General features: G+C 36.1%; 1 long non-coding RNA gene and 1 other non-coding gene across 2 annotated transcripts in view; both read left to right on the top strand.

Annotated features, from left to right (window-relative positions):
* Positions 1 to 16,897, top strand: part of LOC150095899 (uncharacterized) — a 100,234-nt gene extending 83,337 nt beyond the window's left edge. The window contains exon 3 of the long non-coding RNA XR_016549974.1: positions 16,799 to 16,897. This is a non-coding gene — a long non-coding RNA (uncharacterized LOC150095899). The remainder of the gene's footprint in view (positions 1 to 16,798) is intronic.
* On the top strand, positions 13,453 to 13,534 carry TRNAS-GCU (transfer RNA serine (anticodon GCU)). The gene has a single exon. It is a non-coding gene; the product is annotated as a tRNA-Ser (tRNA).
* Positions 16,898 to 22,344: the final 5,447 nt, after the last annotated feature.

Below are 22,344 nucleotides of genomic sequence, written 5' to 3'. Positions count from 1 at the left end.
ACTACATGATTTATAATTAATCAGTAGCTTATTTTAAATACTACATGATTTATAATTAATCAATAGCTTATTTTAAGGTAGTTTGAATGTACTTACCTTATCAAAATTTTACTGATTTCCCACTAAATATTTTTTTGCTAATTAGTTTTGTATAGCAGCTGTAATGATTTTGCATTATTTAATAAATATTATCTACATAATTATAAACTTTAATTAAATAAAAAATATGATTCAAAATATTTATTATAATGCTTTATCAACAAACTATGCCTGTTTTTGTTTTATTCAAACTTTCATCATTCTTTGTTTGCAGTATTTTTTTTATTTTTATTTTAATTCATTATAATTATTTTTTGCATGTGTGTTTTGTATGTTTTGTTTTGTTTTAATATGTTTGTGTAGCAATGTATTCCTTGTTTAGGGTCTTGCAAGTTTAGGTGTAACTCTTTCTCCTGGTGACTTAGTTCTCTTGAAAGTAAGTGTACATTAAATAAATGATAAAGTAATTTGATTGTCTTCAAAATTCACTTGCTCTACTTGTGATCTCTTACATACATAAACTTTGTTATATTCTACTCTGGTTTAGATATCGCATTGTTGTTTGCTAACTTGTTAATTTATTTATTATTTTTATTTATTTATTTATTTGCACTTTTTGTAGTACAAATGTATCAGATAATCTCAGATAATGTAATGTAACTATCATAAAGTTATTATGATGAAACAAAAATATTTATTGAGTTATCTTTGTTTTTTATATCTGAAATACTGTAAGAGAACATTATATTTTATAATATTACCATTCAGATGAATGGTATTATTTGAAGTTAGATAAATTCTGAAGTTGTTTTTAAGATGTGATTACAATATATACAATAAGCCTGCAATATCTGTATGCTTATATCAGGACACCCACTTAATCTATACAGTTTCATAACATGGTAACAATTACATTTAAGTGAACTAGGCCTGCAACAAAAACAATGTGTGTACATAAAAAATTCTTTATTGATAAATGGATGGGGAGACAGTATACTCATACTAAACTTTCCATCCCATCAACATATTTTTGTATAAAGATGCACTGGATTCCTTTTTTTTTATTGTAAAAAAATTATAAACTTTTTTCATAACAGTCTTTCACTGCTCCTCTGATTCACCTGATCTCATCTCATTTCTGGGACATTCCACCTCCTCTTTCAGCTCATCTATCTCTCTCTCTGCAAGTTAGCCATTCATCCTGCTAATCAAGAATAATGAGCAGTATCTTGCAGCAACTTCTTAAGAGAGGAAATAGTGGTGCCAATGTATATTGATTTTGCAAACTTTTGAAGTTTTTTTTAATGATGAAGAGATGTTTTTGATAAATTACAGGTTATATCATCTTGTGTAACATGGGAGTTTTTGAAACTTTCTGCCCTGGGATTTTACAGGGAATTCTGAAACAAGGTAAAAATGTAGAGTAGATGATAATGATGGTTGGCATGAATGATGTGAGAGGTATTGGGAATCGTGTAGCAAGAACTTTGTGATTCTAGGAGATGACACAGTGAAAATGTGTCTGAGGAAGGATAGCAAGTGTGTTGCCTCAGTGTGATAATGCGGAGTGGAAGAGAAGAGCAATGATAATGAATGAAATGATAGTAAGAATATGTAAGAAGAGAAGTCTGTAATATGTGGATGTATGAAGTATATTTGAGGATAGAAGGAACTGTGTGAAAAAGATGGATACCATTTGAATACAGAACAATGTAGACATTGGGAGAGACTGTTGTTTTCTGGGAAAATGAGTGTGCTAAGGCATGGAAACTAGTGTTGCATGGGTGAATGGAAGCAGGGATGGCCACATGTGGGAATGGGAATAGTGGCTTTAGAAATGAGATTATATACAGTTTTTCAAAGCTTGGTGGAATATGCTGGGAGAATTAATAACTATATGAATACTGGTATAAATTTGTTTTATGATTATGCTATATGGTTTAATTGGTTATGCATTGGTTTAAATGCTAGGAGCAATAGGAATAAAGGAAGTGAGCCTGGGGCATTGATTGGCTCCATCTTGCGAAAGATTGTTGGTATCAGTGAAATGTGTTAACTGAGGGGGATGTTCTGACAGGAATAGAAATAAAAAAGGTATATCATATTTTGGTGGGATAGGGAAGGTAAGTGTGGTGGTGGTGGTGGTGGTGGTCTATTACTCATGATAACATGAATTGTGCACACTCAGAGTAGAGCATCATAGTATAAATTATGCTAATTGACTTGAGAGTACATGGTGTGAGATAGAAGTTTACAGGACAAGATATTTAGTGGGATGTTGCTATAGACCAGTGAATATAGGTGATGATGAGCAGGAAATGTTTAGGAAAATTAGTTGTTCAAGTGCATAGCAAGTGATTTTTATGGGTCTTCAAATATAACAGTATAAACTGGATAGAGGAAACAACATACAGTATTAAGGGAAATAAATTTTTGGACTTCCTTGAAGGATGACTATCTTAGGCAGAATGTGATGGAGAGAATATAAGAATGAAGAATTTTGGACTTGGTCTCAGCATCAGAGGAGCTAATTTTCACTGAGATATCATACTCCCGAGTTGGTGCGAGTGACCTCATAGTCCTGACTTGGAGGATGAATGGGCATGTAGAAGTATCAATGCAAAAGGAATTTATGTGGAATTATAAACAGGCAACTATCAGAGACATTGATATCAGCTTGGAGCAGTACAGTGGTTGAAAGAATTTGAAGGAAGAGAGGTCAGTAGTGCATGGGGAGAATACTCAAGAAAAAATCGATGTCAGCAGTGGCAGATTGTATACCTTACAGGTGTGAATAAGGCCCAAAAGGTAGAATTGTCAAAGGAATAGTACCTCCAAGCCATCCTCCAATGGGGGGCTCAGATCTCATCAACTTCAACGCTACTAAAATCCAGTTCTGTGTTATTTCCCACAAAAAAAGAACAATTTTTCCCCAGTATTATTTTTGATAACACTCAAATTCCCAGACAAGATGAGATTTCTCTCTTTGGAATTACCTTGACATCTGGCCTCTCCTGGCATAAACACATCGCAACCATTGCATCCTCAGCTTCCAAATAAACCGGGATTTCTCTTTCGCTCAAGATGTTACTTCACTTCTAAACAGCTGTTAACCTTATACAAACCACAAACTATCAAATACTATTCTCACATTTGGAATGGGGCTCCTAAAAGCTCCCTCAAAATGCTTGACTTAATACAGAGGAGATCAATTAGACTGATAAATGACCCATCTCTTACCAACTCACTCCCCTCACTTTAATGTAGACATTTGGTCTCTGCAATTTGTATATTCTATAAATATTTCCATGGAAAATGTTCATCCGAAACATCATTAATAATTCTCCCACTCTGTACTAAGCCCATTGGAACACATAAACTACCACCCAACATCCTTTCATGGTACACCTTGAAACCCACAGAACAAGTTTCTTTTCCTCCTCCTTCATCCCTGCTACTGCTATACTGTGGAACAGTCTTTCCCTTGATGTATTTCCCATGGAATACAATATATAGGCTTTTAAATCGAATGTCAACAAGTTTCTCCTTTCCAAACCTACTACCCATATATGGTATTAAAATACTATAGGTTGATCAGCCAACTTCTCATATATGGGCACAACATAAAAAAAAAAAAAAAATCTAGTAGTGATGTATGGATGTGAAAACTATATTATTAAGATGAAAGACAGTTATGATGGGGAAGATTGAGAATGAAAATAAGAGAAAGACCACAAAAGAGTTAGATGGACAACATAAAATAACTTAATTGTACTTACAATTGCTGAAAGAAAGGACAAAAGGCTGAGTGGGATGAAGAGCTTTTGCTCACAAGATCACCAAGAGTTGAAAACAGCTGGATGGCATAACAGCAACAACTATCTAGGAATAAACTTCCATATAACTTCATATATCTTTCTAAACAAAAGGTGCAGGGAATTGAAGAAAATAACATTATAAGTAGAAATGTTATTTTCTTCAATTCCCTGCACCTTTTGTTTAGATGTTTTTTCCTTATCTTTCCAAGCCTACCTCTGAACATTTGCACTCAGTTGTCTATCCCTTTCATAGCTTCTCTGAGTTTCATTTTCTTCTTTCTTCTGCTATTTGTCAAGCTTATTAATGTCAAAAATTCCTTGCCTGTTTTTTTGATGCTTCTAACATTCAGATATATGCATTTCCACATCTCCTTGGGCCAACTGTTACCCTTGTGTAATGCAATTACCAACCCATTCAGATTTAAAAGGCAACATTGACTGTCCTTCCCCTTTTCATTACCTGTAGTTTCCCTGATTTTGCACTTCAAACTTCTCACTGATTAACGCTTACTTCAAACATCTAACTCCAAAACAATTCAAGTGCAGTTCTCCACACACGTACAAGTCCTTTTCTCAAATTAAATTCATTCCATACATTTATAAACTGCACAACATTCCTCCTACAGAATCTTCTCACTGACTCCTCTTTAAAAATAATGGCCTTTTATCTCAGTTTTGTTCTGTCATACTGAAGCAGATGACCTACAGTCTATAGTTTTTTCCTCTTACTCTTACTTAGTTCTTACTCTTTATTTTCAATTCTTTCAGCAACTGTTTTATATCTTCTCTCATAGCATATTTCTCACCTTTCAAATCATCCATGGTTGATCTTCACATATGAGAACATGATTTCTTCTCATTCTCATTATATATCTTATCATGGAATCTCCATACAATACCATTATCTTACTCCCAGTTACTTGCTCTTTAATAGTTCATTTATTCAATGAAAAATCTGAAAGATTTGTGGGCCGTCAGTGTAAATGAAAAGAAGGAAAGCATTTGATGTATGTGAAAAGTATGTTGATAGGTTAGACTGAGAAATGGGAGCAAGACTCATGACTTTACTAGAACTGCTTAGGCAAGAGTTAGTGAAAATGAAAAGTTAAATGCAACATCTAGAAGATGATAGTGAACATCTAAAGAAGAGAATGGCTTCTTTGAATGAGAAGAAGGAAGTTAGTATTACAAAGAAAGAGTCAAAAGATAATCATATATCACTGTATGGGGACTCAGTCATTAGAGGAGTGATAATTAATAAAGTGCACAGAGCATGCTTTCCTGCTGCAAATAACTGATGATTTGCTGACAAGTAAAGAGCAGGTATCAAAATTAGTGGTAGTTGTTTCAGCAACTAATTCACAAATGAATTAGTTGCTGAAAAAAGAATATTGATAGACACTCGAGGAAGGTGTTGCTCCAGGTAAAGGATAATAGTGTTGCCCAGATATGACAACTTGAGAAAGAGAGCAGAATTAATGAATAGTAAGATGGCTAAGTTGTGTGAGGCAAAGGGGATTCACTTTGTAAATCTGTGTAGTGAATTTGAAGGAAAGTTGGAATGGTTTAAAGTTATAGAGATCGCATGTATATAGAGAACGACCATAGAGATCGCACCACCTGAATAGGAATTAGCATCATCCACAATTTTCATTTAGCATTGTGTGTGTTACATGAAGATGTCTTAGTGACTGACACAAAATACAGGAAGTATTAAAATTAGTTCTTAATTCTTTCTTGGTGTTGTCAGTACTCCATTAAATCTTCTAAATGATGTCCTCCCAGCTCTTAAGCCTTAACAACACTTGGATACTGGTGGATAGTCATGACAGCAGAGTGACTGTTGCAAAGGATATAGTGGAATTATTGAACGAGCAATTTATCAGCATATATCATACTGATGTAAATCATGCTGTGCAATATATACAGTAGAAGGGAAGCAAGTATTAGGAACATTAGACGTGAATGAATCAGAGGTGTATCAGGTGTTGATTGGGTTAGATGTTAATAAGGCTTGGGAAAGGATGGCATATCACCACTTATTCTTAAGGAATCTGCACAGTAGATATCTATGCCTTTAGGAGTGGAAAGAATGCAAAATAGTATCAGTCCATAAATATGGTTCTAGGACAGAAGTCTCCAATAATATGCCAGTCTTTAGTTAACTACACTTTTAGTCAAGGTGTTGGAGAGATTGGTTAGGAATAGAATACAGGACTGGGTTGATGGTCAGCAGGGATTTGTAAAGTGTAGGTCTTGTTTTAGCAATTTACTTGCATTTTATGATAAGGTAACAAGTGTATATTCTTGGACTTTGCAAAAGTGTTTGATAGATTACCACAGAATAAGTTGGTGTACAGCCAGAGGTTGGTAAGAGATAGTATATTGGTTAGATGGATTGGAGACTGGCTCACTGAATGATACCAGCAAGTTATATATCATGGAGCAGAGTTTAAAAAAAGGAGGTTAACCAGTAGTATGCCTTCCCCAGGGTTCTGTTCTTGGGCCCCTGCTGTTTTAACTTGTTTGTAATATCATGTGGAATGACTGGAGTTCTTCAGTTGTTTGCTGATGATACAAAGTTTGGGAGAATTATAAGTAGCACTGCTGACGTTAATTCACTTCAGGAAGGTTTAAATAGACTTTGGACTTGGACAAAGAAGTGGGGTTCTAGTTTCAATATTAAATATTCAAGGTATATATTGGAATGCAGAAATATAAGGCTGTGTACTGTATTGAAGAAAAACAAAGAAAAAGAGAAGGAATGAAAAGGGCCAGTACCATCACTGGGAGGTTTACTCCACCATGAACAGGTGTCATGCTGTTTGGACTATGGCAGCAGAGTAGCCATTGCAGAGGATGCAGTGGAATTATTGAATGACCACTTTATCAGTATATATCATACTAATATAAATAATGTTGTGCAACATGCAGAAGGGAAACAAATATTAGTAGGATTTGAAAAAAAGAATCAGAGGTATATAGAGTGTGTTGATTGGGTTAGATGTTAATAAGGCTGTGGGAATAAATGACATATCACCACATGTTTTTGAGGAACGCACACTACAGTTAGTCCCTTGACCTGGTTATTTAATGAAAGTCTTGCAGTGGGTAAGGTTCCTAAGGAGTGGAAAGAAGGCAAAAATATACCACTCCTCAAGCACAGTTGTAGGACAGAAGTTTCAGGTTATAGACCAGTATGTATAACTGCAGTTTTAGTCAAGGTGTTCAAGAGATTGGTTAGAAATAGAATACAAGATTGAGTTGATAGGCATAGTATTCTTTGTCATGGTCAGCATGTATTTGTAAACAGTAGGTTTTGTTTTTGCAATTTACTTGCATTTTATGATATGGTAACAAGTGTGTTAGATAAGGGAGAATTATATATATTGATATTCTTGACTATGCAAAAGCGTTCAATAGATTATCAAATAAGTTAGTGTACAAGCTGCAGAGGATGGAAACAAATATTACAGTTGACACTTAAACAATGCTGGGTTTAGGAGCACCAACCCTTGTGCAGTTGGAAATCTGTGTATAACTTTTCACTCCTCAAACACTTAACTACTAATAGCCTACTCTTGACCAGAAGCCTTACCGATAACATAAACAGTCGATTAACACATATTTTGCATGTTATATGTATTATATACTGCATTCTTATAATAAAGTATGCTAGAGAAAAGAAAATGTTAAGAGAATCGTAAGGAAGAGAAAATACATTTACAGTACTGTACTGTATTTAACAATACCATAAGTTTATTTCATCTGTATACAAGATGAATTGTTTGTCTATCAGCACTTACATCAATATTGTCTTATATGATACAAAACACTCCACATGTTATATGTATTACTAACACTAGACATCAAAATGAAAAGATAATGTGAAAAATAAATTAATATTTATTTATAGGTATAATGATTCATTCATTAATAATGAAGAAGCAGCAATATGATTGTTTTATGGTAGCCTATCCTAGATACTAATGAATGAATTGTTATAATTTTTTTTATTTTATGCTAATTAATTAAATTTCACTAATTATTAACAGTTAATTTTATGCAGTTATGAATTAATTCTGCATTTTTATGTTTGTTTACATTTTTCTTGACTGTGAATGGTGCCATTTATAGTCTGTAAGTGTTTGTGTGCATACGTTTTGATAAATTTTAACTTTTTATAACAGATTTGTGTATATTTTATGGTAGTATATTATAAAATAGACTAGTATCTACATATGTTTTATGCATTCATACTTAACTTTTTCTTAATTTTTTTTCAGTATTTCTAAGCTACACAGTTCGTCTGTGAGTTTTTTCAAATTGTCACAGCTCTCAAAAAAATTTTCCAGTATATTTATTGGAAAAGATATTTTAATGTGTTACAAATGATACTGATGTCAACTGCCTTCAGAAAGATTTAAATAGACCTTTAGCTTGTATAAATGAGAGGGAGGGGTTGCAGTTTTAATAACTCCAAGGTTTTGTACTTTGGAATGTAAATGATGAGGCTTGCTGTAATGCACTGAAATTCAATATCTGTGGATATTAGTTGAGAGTATCCTAAAGATCAAAGAATACATTGCACATGTTGCTGAAGCTATCTTGTTCATTGTTGCTATGATCTGGAATATATTGACAAGTAGAGAAAAGGTAATGGTTGTGCTACTATAGAAGGCATTGTCCAGGACAATGTTTAACAAATTTGGACTTGGCCCAAAAATGTTAAACTAGTTTTCATTGTGATGTTGAAACTCTAAAGAGAATCCAGAGATGAGTGAATAAAGCAATATCAAGACTCTGGAATGTTAGTTATTGGGATGGAGAAGTCAAGGAAATGAATTTAAATTGCAGAGTTTAATGGATAGGCACAAAAAGAGATGATATAATAGATACATTATTATTATTATTATCATCGTGATCATCATCATCATCATTATTATTATTATTATTCAGGCCTCCAAGGAGTCAAAAGACTCATCGAAGGAGGTCCTTCCTAAGACATAAAGTCTGTCAAGACTCATCGAGGGGAGGTCCCCCCTTGAGAAACACAAAGTCTATCATACCACTCTTTAAACTCACTGACCGTTCTCACTCCCACCACTCCATCAGGCAATGCATTCCATGGCTCAACCACCCTCCACACAAAGAAACCACTCCTTACCCTCTTGCTCACAGTTTCCTTTCGTAACTTCCAGGGATGGCCTCTTGTCATCACTCCTTCCCGCTGTTCAACCAAGTGAAAGAACTCCCCAGTGTCAACCCTGTAACCACCTCTCAACAGTTTAAAAGTCTCAATCATATCACCTCTCCTTCTTCTATCCACCAAACTCTGCAGTCCACATTCTCTCAGCCGCTCCTCATAACTATCCTTGTACAGTCCTGAAGCCATCTTTGTCATCTGTCTTTGTATCCTTTCCACAGTTAATTTATCCCCTTCAAATCCTGGGGACCAAATCTGAGAACAATAGTCCAAGTGTGGTCTGATCAGAGACTTATACAACGGAATGATAACCCTCTTATCTCTGCAGGTCAGTGTCCTTCTCATAATAGCAGCAATCCTCTGTTACCTTCACCACCTTTGCAATATGTCCCCTAAACTTCAGGTTTCTATCAATCATCAACCCCAGATCTCTTGTCTCCCCTACTTTCTCCAGTATAACTCCTCCCATAGAGTATGCAGCATCCCATCGATGTTTCCCAAACCTCAAGACCTTACATTTTGCTGCATTAAACTGACCCCCATTCATTTGCCCATCTATCTAGCTTATTTAAATCCTCTTGCAGGGCTACCACATCTGCACTATTACTAATAATCCTTCCCGGCTTCGCATCATCCGCAAACAACTGAATATCCCCCTGCAATCCACTGGCTATGTCATTGATATAAAGGTTAAACAATATAGGTCCTAGTACTGAGCCCTGTGGGACCCCACTTGTAACCCTCTGCCTCCTGGAAACTGCTCCACCATACACAACTCTCTGATACCTATCAGACAGCCAATCCTGAATCCAGTTGACCAATCTGACATACAGACCCATGTGCTGCAACTTAAATATCAGCTTATCATGTGGCACCCTGTCAAATGCCTTCGCCAAGTCTAAGAAAATTGCAGTATATGCCTTTCCCTCATCTAATGTTCTTGTAACTTTATTATAAAAGGCTAGTATATTGCTAAAACAAGAGCATCCTTTCACAAATCCATGTTGATTCTCACAGATAACATTACCCTCATCTGCCTAATGCTGTATATGGTCCCTCACTACTTTCTCCAAGATCTTAACAACTACTGATGACACACAGACTGGCCTATAATTAGACACTTCCAGTCTGTTACCACCCTTATACAATGGCACTATCTTACCTTCCTTCCATTCCCTGGGCACCTTTGCCAAAGCCAGACTTTCATTGAAAAGCCACGTTAAAGGCACTGTCAATTCCCTAGCACATTCTCTCAAAACTCGTGGTGAAATACCATCCAGTCCCACAGCTTTACTGACATCCAGAGTACTCAGTATCTGAAACACACTCTCCTCCTGTACCTCCAGACCTCGAACCAGTCCTATCCCTCTAGCATTAAAACTGACTCCTCTAGGATGAAATACTCCAATAAAGTGTTCATTGAACAATTCCACTATGTCCTCTGCATCAGTCACTCTATTCCCATTTTTATCCCACAATATCATTCTTCCACAGTCATTTCTCCTCCTACTGGCCACATAGCTAAAAACGTCCCTAGGATTTTCTTTGGATCTTAGGGCCAATCTCCTCTCATATTCCAGTTTCGCTTTCCTTACCACACTAGTCACTCTTCTGGCCTGTGTCTTATCATCTGACCTCCATGGAGTCAGAGGACTTATCATAGGAGGTCTGTAGTCTTTCATGCCAAAAAATTCTCAAACCGTGCCCTGAACCCATTCACAGTGTCTACACTCGCCACACTTTCAGGCAATGTATTCTACTCACCAGTCACTCTCCATACAAAGAACCTGCTTCTCACTTCCCTGCTCATACTCTTCTTATATATCTTCAATGGATGGCCTCTAGTTCTATGTTAGATGTGTTGCTTGTCCTGTGGGTCCTTTCATAGCATAACATAAATATAAGTTGGTAGAGTAGACTTTACTGGATTATACATAAAGGAGACAGAGATAATGTGGGAAATGAGAGGCAGTCACTAGACATTGGTAAATGTGTGATGAAGGGGAGTAAGAAGGAGATTTTTTAGCTGGAGTGGTGAGTGACTTCAATACATTGCTAAAATTTGTTGCGAATTTTTGGACTGTAAACGAGTTTCATGTTAAATATGATAGATATATTAGTTGTCCTGTGAGTCCTTCCATGGTGAGTTTCTTGATTCTACTGAAGTTTATTAAGTATAGTATAACATAAATTATTCAGGAAAATATAAAATATTTAATATGAAAACACTTCTATTCATTGATGAGTCGCATCTTCAGAGTGAACATAGAACAGTTAGATACAAGGATCAAAACAAACATAATAAATTGCATTCTTTTTATTAGTCCATGAATAAAATAATATTAGTAAAGTGAGGAGCAGTTTAATTATAGCTAATAAATAATGAGGTGCAGTGGATTATTAAAAAAAAATAGATTATTATTAACAATTGAGAACCACCAATTCCCTGAGTTTTGAAATATTTCATCCATTACTATGAGTCAAACATGGTTGATTATGAAAGGCTTTATAGCAATCCTTGAAAGTCTCAAATTTGTAAGGATTGACTTGAAGATCTTTTGTTTTGTTGCAAAGTTTTCTGTGACTCATAGAAACTCCATGCTTCATGCAGACTTGCTATAAATAAGCCATATGTTCAGATTCTAAACTCTGTGGTATTCTAGGAGATGATTTGTTTTATTTAGAAGGATGCATGCACAGAAAAAATCATGTTCAACGGCTTATAGATTGTATTGAAATCTTTTTTAGAAACAAAATATAAAGGTTTCATCTGAAACCTCCTAAACCTCCCCATCTGCCACTTAAAAAATCAAGTATCTACAAGATCAGTTGTAGTTATAGTTTAGACTACATAAATCAGACAGGAGAGGGAGGCCAATCAAATAACTTCAAGGACATTGAGAACAAATGAAACACAAATCAGGACTGGCAGAACATATAATTGAAAAAATACATCAAGTACTATGGCAGGAAACAAAATCATCTCCCTAGATTACAAATTTTTCTCAAGAGCATTCAGAAAATCATAACTGGTAATTAGCTTACGGAATTAACAATGCATATAAAGGATATGTAATAAAGGCAACTTTAATGAATAACTTCAATATTTCAGCAACGTCACATTGCCATATTCAGGAACATAAAAATATGGTATGTGCACGCAGGCACTGACAAAAGCAAATGAGGAAGAAGGCAAAGAAACTAATATTGTTATTAAATTGTCTTAATGGTGCCCTCTGGCGGGCTAATTTGGTTGTCTTGGCCGTTGGGCTGAAGTTCTCGTAATGTAAGTCACCCAAATTTGGCGTAGTTTCGTGCACCCAAATTTGTTGAGGTTTGGAATGTTTTTTAGAGCTGCTGATGATTCCTTGAATAATCTTTCGTACTTAAACTTGCTATGGTATATTATTTTAGTTTTCTTCCAACAAATTCTATGGTGGGTATCTTAAGGCATGGTCTGCCAGCCCAGAGTGGCTGTACTGGTGAAACCAGATGTAGTCTTTGTGTTCTGAAATCCTGATATTTGCTGTCCTGCCTGTTTGGCCAAAGTAGGACAATTTGCAGCTGCAAGGGAATTGGTATACACCAGGTAGGTCTAGGGGAAGTGGTTGGTCTTTGGTAAAGCAGATAAGGGATGCCAACTTTTTATATGGTCTATAACAAGAAGTCAGGTCATATTTTTTGAGGATATTGGTTATTTTCTCAGAGGTGCCCTGGATGTAGAGGATGGTGATAGAATTGGTGTAATCTTTATTGTGGGGGGGTTGTGGTTTTGGGGGTTTGGGGGGTACTGGTTTTAGTATTTTTTGGGGGTTATAGCCATTGGCTAAGAAAGTGTTGAGGATGTGGTTTAGTTCAGTTGTTCGGGCATCGTCATCTGAGCAGATTAATTTTGCCCTGTCATATAGTGTTTATATAACCACCTATTGTTGTGAGGGGGTGGTGGGATTGCTGGTCAATGTATCTGTCTGCATGGGTGGGTTTTCTGTAAACAGAGAAAACCAAAGATCCATCAAGCTGGTGAGTGATTAAAGTGTCTAGGAAGGGGAGGGTGTTGTTTTCCTCTTTTTCTAAGGTGAACTGGACTCTCGGGTGTTGGTCGTTTAAGTGTGTCAGGAAGGAGTGGAGTGTATCTGAGCCATGTGGCCAAATAGCAAATACATCATCCACGTATCGAAGCCAAATAGTGGGTTTTTCGTAGGGCAGAGTTTAAGACTTTCTCTTCAAAGGTCCCCATAAAGAAATTGGCCAAGGGTGGGGAAAGTGGAGAACCCATGGATGTCCCCTCTATCTGTTTGTAGAATTTTCCTTGCCAAACGAAATAGCCTGAGTTCATTGTGAACTGAAATAGGGCTGAGATATTGAGAGGAACGTAAGAGAGGAATGTAAGACGAGGTGGCCGAGTGGTTAAGGCGATGGACTGCTTATCCATTGGGTTATCCCCGCGTGGGTTCGAATCCCATCCTCGTCGAAGTTGTTAATTTTATGGTGTTCAAGATAGGATGCGTGAGGAGTGTTTGCCAGGAGGAACAATAGAAAGGGTGGATTCGTCTTTGGATAAATTGGTTTTTGGAGGTTTTGCTTTGTTGAGAACATCGGCTACATCCAGTCTGACGTTGTTGGTGATATGGTTAGGAAGGTTGTGAATCCCACGTTCTATTTGGATAATGATTTCCTCAGCAGGTATTGTTTTAGGAGCTAGGGTGAAATTGTGGCCATGTGAAAGTGCGGTGAGTGCTTTAGGCTTTAAAACTATGGACGAGAGGTTGACTACAGTGTTGAGTGGTGGCTGTGGTAAGGAAGTAGAATTCTTTATCAGGTTTTCGTATTTTTTCGAATTCTTTTCTTGCCGAAGTGCATGAGACGTCATAAAGAATCTTCCAAAGATCATGGCTGAGCGTATCTGAAAGCTCTTCCTCTAGTGCCCATAAGGTTTTATTTTCGTCGGCAAGGAGAACACGCGTCGCAATAATTTGTTCTCTTAATAGGGCGAAGCTAGTGCGATTATAAATACACAGAGCTTTATGTGAAGTAAAACAGTGCTTAAATTTAACACAGTTAGGGATTACCTTGTTATCCCGGCAGCGTTTTAGGAAGGTCAGACGATTCAGTTGTCTCGATATCTTCAACCTCATTTTGCCATATTGACGGGCCTTTCGTGCGATGGAATCTCCGTGGATGATCGTAATTCTAGTAGCAAGGCTTATACGTTGGTCATACATTACTGGTAATTAGCTTACGGAATTAACAACACATATAAAGGATATTAATTAAAGGAACTTTAATGAATAACTTCAGTATTTTGGCAACGTCACGTTGCCATTTTCAGGAACATAAAAATATGGTATGTGAACGCAGGCACTAACAAAAGCAAATGAAGAAGAAGGCAAGAAACTAATATTGTTCCTAAAGTCCTAATTGTGCCCTCTGGTGGACTAATTTGGTTGCCTTGGCCTTTGGGCTGAAGTTCTCATAATGTAAGTCTCCCAAATTTGGGGTAGTTTCATGCCCAAATTTGTTGAGGTTTGGAATGTTTTTTAGAGCTGCTGATGATTCCTTGAATAATCTTTCATACTTAAATTTGCTGCGGTGTATTATTTTAGTTTTCTTCCAACGAATTCTATGATGGGTATCTAAGGCATGGTCTGCCAGCCCAGAGCGGCTGTACTGGTGAAACCGGATGTAGTCTTTGTGTTCTGAAATCCTGATATTTGCTGTCCTACCTGTTTGGCCAAAGTAGTACAATTTGCAGCTGGTGTATACCAGGTCGCTTGCAGCTGCAAATTGTCCAACTGTGGCCAAACAGGTAGGACAGCAAATATCAGGATTTCAGAACACAAAGACTACATCCGGTTTCACCAGTACAGCCGCTCTGGGCTGGCAGACCATGCCTTAGATACCCATCATAGAATTCGTTGGAAGAAAACTAAAATAATACACCGCAACAAGTTTAAGTACGCTCACACACTATACTGGCAACACACCATCACACATAAAAAACTCATTCCACTTTGAAGCCTGTATAGAAAACCTCTCACTCCAACACACTGACATAATGGTCACTTTTGACATCTCCTCCCTATTCACTAATGTCCCACTCAAAGCTTGTGTTCTGAAAGCTCATCCAAGCCAAGTTTCCTCCCAATATCTCAGCCCTATTTCAGTTCACAATGAACTCAGGCTATTTCGTTTGGCAAGGAAAATTCCAGATAGAGGGGACATCCATGGGTTCACCACTTTCCCCACCCTTGGCCAATTTCTTTATGCGGACCTTTGAAGAGAAAGCCTTAAACTCTGCCCCACAAAAAACCCACTATTTGGCTTCGATACATTGATGATGTGTTTGCTATTTGACCACATGGCTCAGATACACTCCACTCTCCACTCCTTCCTGACACACTTAAACGACCAACACCCCAGAGTCCAGTTCATCTTAGAAAAAGAGGAAAACAACACCCTCCCCTTCCTAGACACTTTAATCATTCACCAGCTTGATGGATCTTTGGTTTTCTTTGTTTACAGAAAACCCACCCATGCAGGCCATTCACCAGCAATCCCACCACCCTCCTCACAACAATAGGGGGTTATATAAACACTATATGACAGGGCAAAATTAATCTGCTCAGATGACGATGCCCGAACAACTGAACTAAACCACATCCTCAACACTTTCTTACCCAATGGCCATAACCCCCCAAAAATACTAAAACCAGTACCCCCGAACCCCCAAAAACCACATCCCCCTCCACAATAAAGATTACACCAATTCTATCACCATCCTCTACATCCAGGGCACCTCTGAGAAAATAACCAATATCCCCAAAAAATATGACCTGGCTTCTTGTTATAGACCATATAAAAAGTTGGCATCCCTTATCCGCTCTACCAAAGACCAACCACTTCCCCTAGACCTACCTGGTGTATACCAGGTCCCTTGCAGCTGCAAATTGTCCTACTTTGGCCAAACAGGCAGGACAGCAAATATCAGGATTTCAGAACACAAAGACTACATATGGTTTCACCAGTACAGCCACTCTGGGCTGGCAGACCATGCCTTAAGATACCCACCATAGAATTTGTTGGAAGAAAACTAAAATAATATACCGCAGCAAGTTTAAGTACGAAAGATTATTCAAGGAATCATCAGCAGCTCTAAAAAACGTTCCAAACCTCAACAAATTTGGGTGCATGAAACTACCCCAAATTTGGGTGACTTACATTATGAGAACTTTCACCCAACGGCCAAGACAACCAAATTAGCCTGCCAAATTTGCCTTCTTCTTCATTTGCTTTTGTTAGTGCCTGCGTACACATACCATATTTTTATGTTCCTGAAGATGACAATGTGACGTTGCTGAAATATTGAAGTTATTCATTAAAGTTGCCTTTAATTAATATCCTTTATATGCATTGTTAATTCTGTAAGCTAATTACCAGTTATGTATGACCAACATATAAGCCTTGCTGCTAGAATTCAGAAAATCAGGTGAAATGATTAACTATCCTCTACAGTGTAGCAAAAAACATCTGAAAATCTGGTCAAGAAATCAATAAAAGTAGTTTCTTTTTTATCTGATTCTTTAATTGTTTAATAATACTAGAAAAAGACTTTTCTTAGCATAACCATTGAAAATCATGTTATCTTTAATATACTAGAATTTTTGTAGTAATGTTTATTAATTATAGTAGTATTAATAAACCGATATTGAGGTTTCTTAATAATAATATATTTTAGGGTGAACCAGGTGAACAAGGCCCTCCTGGTCCTCCAGGACCACCTGGTCCAACTGGATTGCCAGGATTTGATGGGAGAGTTGGGCTTCCTGGAGAACCGGTATGCAAATTTATATTATTATAGCTCTACAGACTACAGATTTCAGTTATGTTCTTTTATTTGTATTGTCTGTAATTGTTTAAATCACTATTTATAAATTTGGTTCAATTAGCTTTCATTAACAAAGTGTAATCAACCTATAAAGACTAATTGTGATATAGAAATTAATAATTCTCATTTTTATTGATTTATCATGACATAATACATAATATTAACATTGTTTATATATATATACTGGGGGGCTATGCCTCCTGGTGCCTACGCCCCCCCCCTGTGTTCTCCTTGAATTTTGAAGACTCGAAAGTGGGGTTCTAGCACCTATGCCGCCCGACCCCACCCCCCTCCCAAGTTCCAGACTAGTAGGCCGGTTCTCCTTGAATTCTGATGACTCGATGCTCAGGGTATCCCCTGAGTTTGAAGATGTTTCAAAAAACGTGACATACAAACGTGACATAAAAAGGCTTATCATTTTATATGAAACGTACTATTAACTCGGGGTTGGGATATGTTCATTTTTTTAAATTAACTGACTTAAACCCGAGAATTATAACACAATGACATTTATTTGAAAAAAACGCAACATGTTTCGTCAAAAATGACTTCTTCAGGCGATAAGAACATAGAAAGATAATTTCATTTGAATAATAATCTTAGCTATAATTTGGCAGACTCTTTCAACTCTACTATTAGATACTGGAGATCGCGTGATTCCACACACGCACAGGTGTACAACAATAGAACTTTAACTCGGACTGTAGTTCAAGCTCATAATAACTGTAATTTACAGTCGAATGTTATGGCTTTATAATTGTATAGCTTTAGAGTGTGTCAATGTTAATTTAAGTGTCTTTTATTATCTTTCTATGTTCTTATCGCCTGAAGAAGTCATTTTTGACGAAACATGTTGCGTTTTTTTCAAATAAATGTCATTGTGTTATAATTCTCGGGTTTAAGTCAGTTAATTTAAAAAAATGAATATATATATATATACATGTAGAAAGTTTTTTTACCTTGGATGTAATATACGTTAAAAATACCAAGAAATTTTATATACTTGGTTTTAATCCTTTTTTCCAAGTAAGCAAAACAAAGTTTTGCGTGTGAAATATATTCATGTCTGAGCTACTTGTATATAGAGGCTAATGACTTCATATCACTTGCCTTAGTATGTATCCCATAATGCAAAGCACATCCCCTTTCAGGTGTGTATAATGCAATGCATAATGCATAATCTTTTAGAAAGAAAAAGGATTAAAACCAAGTATATAAAATTTCTTGGTATCTTTAACGTATATTACACCCAAGGTAAAAAACTTTCTACATCTTTCTTTCATCCAGAGATTTTTATTAAGAAGGTCAAGCCCCTTTTATCTACTTATATATGAGATCTATATACCCTCTGCATTACTTCAACCTTGGTACATGATTGACGAGAAAAAGTCCTTTTTAGGACTTCCAGGGTAACAAATGGCAATGCTATAGCCAATGAAGTTTTAACTGAGGCTCGGCTATTGCCGTTACCCAGCCATGACTAGAGCTTTTTAGCTCAACAACACTCAATCCACACAGATTATCTTCATTCAGATGACGGGATAAAGAGTCAAGGACTCAGTCCATCGCCCAGTTCTTTTAAGAACTTTAAGAACCTTGGTACAGGGTGACCACATCTAGTACTTTTGTACTAGATCTAGTACTTTTTATAAATTTTTAGTGTTCTAGTACGTTCACCAACAGATCTAGTACATTCTTCCTTCCGAATAATAATAACAACAATATGAGAGTTAGAAATATCAGTTTTACCTCCCCATATGTCACATTCAGTGACACAAGCCTGATTTCTCTTTTGTTTCCTCCCCCTCTCACTGTTCGTTCTGAGGGAGCTGAGGTGCTTTCCCAGGTTTGTGAACAAGGATTATGTCTGCAGGTTTCCAACCAGTGGGGAAGTAACTGAACCTTAGCATTGCATTAACAATGGCTGCTGCATGCATGACAGCTTTATGAGGGAGTGCTTTTATTACTTTTTTGGAAATCTCATCAGGTCCTGAGCCTTTTTGTTATCAAGTTTCCTGATAATAGAATATACTTCCTTAGGGGAAGTATGACATATATTTTCACAGCTGCTGGAGTGGCTAAGTGTGCTACAAACGTGCTGGTGAATTTTTTTCAATGAATAGTAAGTCCGCATGCTTGTGGTTAGAGCTGCATTGTAACTCCAGGGCATCAGTGAAAGCTTCTGCTTTTTCATTATATAGCACACAACAATGGAATTGTCGGGATATTTAAACTGTCAGATGTTTAAAAAATTTCAAACTTCACCAATGAGATACAATCAATGTTGTATGAATTTCAATTCATTGCTTGCGATCGCAGTTTGATTTGAAGTACTCGTAGGTGTCTATTCAGTATACAGTGGGTTTTGACATCCAGTGTTTTTATTAATTTTATTAAAAAAAAACTTGTTAATTTCTTCATCAAAAATATTATTAGTAGTTAGATTTTCCCTTTAAACATGGACAAGCGGCAAGAAAAACTTTCTAAATTTAATGCATTTTTGAAAATTATGGAGACAACTACCGTGTTTGAATAAAAACTTTAGTTTAATATAACTAAAATCTACATTTGAAGTTTCGTCCTTTATGTCAAGGTCATCTTCTGGAGCATACAACTATACACAGAAAACAAGCTACACTACAATCAAACTGGTTTGTTAAAGACACTGACCAACTGCTACAACAATTGTTGGCCTGACCTCTGGTGAAAAAAAATAAAATAAAAATAAATAAATAAAAATTATACATCAGCGCTAGAGTCCTATTATTGGTGTTATTTGTTGGTTGTAGAAATACATTGGGCATAACAACAAGTATCTATCTATATACATATATTAACATCATGTACATTCCAGCCAGTTGGTATGGAATGGTTTCTAATACTAGTTGAAGATTGGCTAGAGTCCTGACTTATGCTGGATCTTATATATTAGGTAGGCTGAATGTGTGCCATCTAGTTCCTTGGAATTTTCATGCCATCTTTGTTGTTGATATTTGGGTGGTTTATCAGGATTTCGCAGGCTTCCTTTATTATATTAAACTACAGTTTTTATTCAAACACGGTAGTTGTCTCCATAATTTTCAAAAATGCATTCGGATCACCGTGTAAGCTGAAAAGAAAGGTTTCTAAATTTAAATTTGATTCTAAATCTCAGGGAAAAAAGTGCAGTGCATCAGTTAGGAAAGTACATCAACGAGCCATCGAAAGTGAGATCTCAATGCTGCCCTTCCCACTCACAAGAAACCACTTCTGACACAGGAATTCAGATAAAAGAGAAAGTGATGCTAGTTATGATTCAGATTTAGGTTTACAAGGTTCTTCTAAAAAGATCAAAAATCATATAAGCAAAAATTCAAAGAAGACTGGTTGGAGGATCCCATTCTTAAATAATGGATCAGTTCAGGTAAAAGTAAAGGACAAACTGCTTATTGTAAATTTTGTGATAAAAGTATTAATGGTAGCAAAAGTCTAATGATTCATTATGTAAACACTTCAAAACACAAGCAGAATGTAGAATCTATAAGAAGCACACCAGGTATAATGTTATTGTTTGAATCCAGTTTCAAATACCAGTCCGAAATACAAATTAAAGAGGCAGAATTAAGATTATGTGCGTATGATGCAGAACACAATCTGCCTTTTAGGCTTATGGATACTCTTCCAACTCTATTGAAAACAATTTCCCCTGATAGTGAAATTGCTAAGAAAATACTGTGGATGCACTAAATGTAACTGTCTTATAACAAATGTTTTGGCTGTAGATTCATTCAATGAAATCTCAAAAAAACTTCAAAATACTTAGTTTTCTTTAATTATTGATGAGTCAACTGACTTTACAGCAAATAAATCTCTAGCAGTTGTGGTTCGTTACTATGATGATTCCACAAAATCAGCAGAGGATTCATTTTTAAATATCATTGATGTTAGTGATGAAACAAGTTCAGCTTTGTTTGAAGCTCTAATAGAATTATTAAACAAGCTGAAGATGCCTCTTACAAACTTATTAGACCTTGATGCTGATAATGCTTCAGTTATGATGGGACAACATTCAGGCTCACCTTAAATCATTAAATGAACATTTATATGTCACCAGATGCATATGTCACAGCTTTAATTTATGTGCAGCTGAAGCATGTGTAAGAAACTACCAAATTCAATTAGAACTATGTGCAGATATTTACAATTTCATACAAAAGAAACCGAAAAGATTAACAGAATTTAAACAAATTCAGGAACTATCAAACTTTAAAACCACATAATTTGCTGAGGTTGGATAAAATTCATTGGCTCTCAATGCATGATGCTGTGCAAAGAATAGTAGAACGATGGAATGCTTTGGTTTCATACTTTATCTTCATCAAAAATAGTATTATTATTATGATTTTTCCCTTAAACATGGACAAGTGGAGAAAAACTTTCTAAATTTAAATTTGATTCTAAATCTCAGGGAAAAATGTGCAGTGCATCAGTTAGGAAAGTACATAAACGAGCTATTGAAAGTGAAGATCTCAATGCCGGCCCTTCCCACTCACAAGAAACCACTTCTGGCACAGGTAATTCAGATAAAAGAGAAAGTAATGCTAGTTATGATTCAGGTTTACAAGGTTCTTCTAAAAAAGATCAAGTAGAAGATGGAATTGAGCAAGCCAAATCAGTTTTAACTGCACCACAAAATCCCTTAATTAAGGCATATTTTTTCTTCTTAGCATTCATCCTACCAACAGTAGTAAATCTAAATTTAGATTACCAAGGCACTAAATATCATCTTCATCTTCTAATTTCATCAGTAGGAGATAAAATGAAAATGATCATGAAATCTCAATATGTTACAAATACACCAATTGAAAAGATAAATCCAGCTGACAATGGTCAGTTTTTAGACATGGAAAATGTATAACTAGGGGTGAGAGTGGAAGCTCTTCCAATGAGTTTAGATAAGAGTGAAGTTCCAGAAAGAGACATAAGACACTTCAAGGTGAAATGTTTGGCCTTCTATGTTGAGTTCTGTAGCCAAGTTTTCAAACGAATAAATTTCAAAGATTCTGTATTAAAACGTTTAGTGATGCTGAATCCTGAAATGTGCAAATCAGACTGTTTTTACAGTATAATGCCACTTGCTGTAAATTTTCCTAATGTTATTGAAGAAAATAGTTATGAAGATCTCGATAGAGAATAGCAACTATTGAAGACTGTAGAATCACTGTAAAAATTTCAAAATTCTTTCAGTTGCTGCTGATGAATGAGGGAGACACAGTACAGCTTTAACTAATGAAAAATGTGGTAGGAGAAAAAATGTTTCCTAATTTAGTAACATTAGTTGAAGCAGTACATGTACCTCCCTCATTCATCAGCAGCAACTTAAAGAATATTTTCAGAAGTGACAATAAATAAAAATA

The sequence above is a fragment of the Typopeltis vanoorti genome, chromosome 19 (assembly GCF_054136105.1).
Source record: "Typopeltis vanoorti isolate ZY-2024b chromosome 19, IOZ_Tvanoo_1.0, whole genome shotgun sequence".
Lineage (NCBI taxonomy): Eukaryota > Metazoa > Arthropoda > Arachnida > Uropygi > Thelyphonidae > Typopeltis > Typopeltis vanoorti.
The sequence above is the reverse complement of the archived record's forward strand: the minus strand, read 5'-3'. Positions and strand labels throughout refer to the sequence as shown.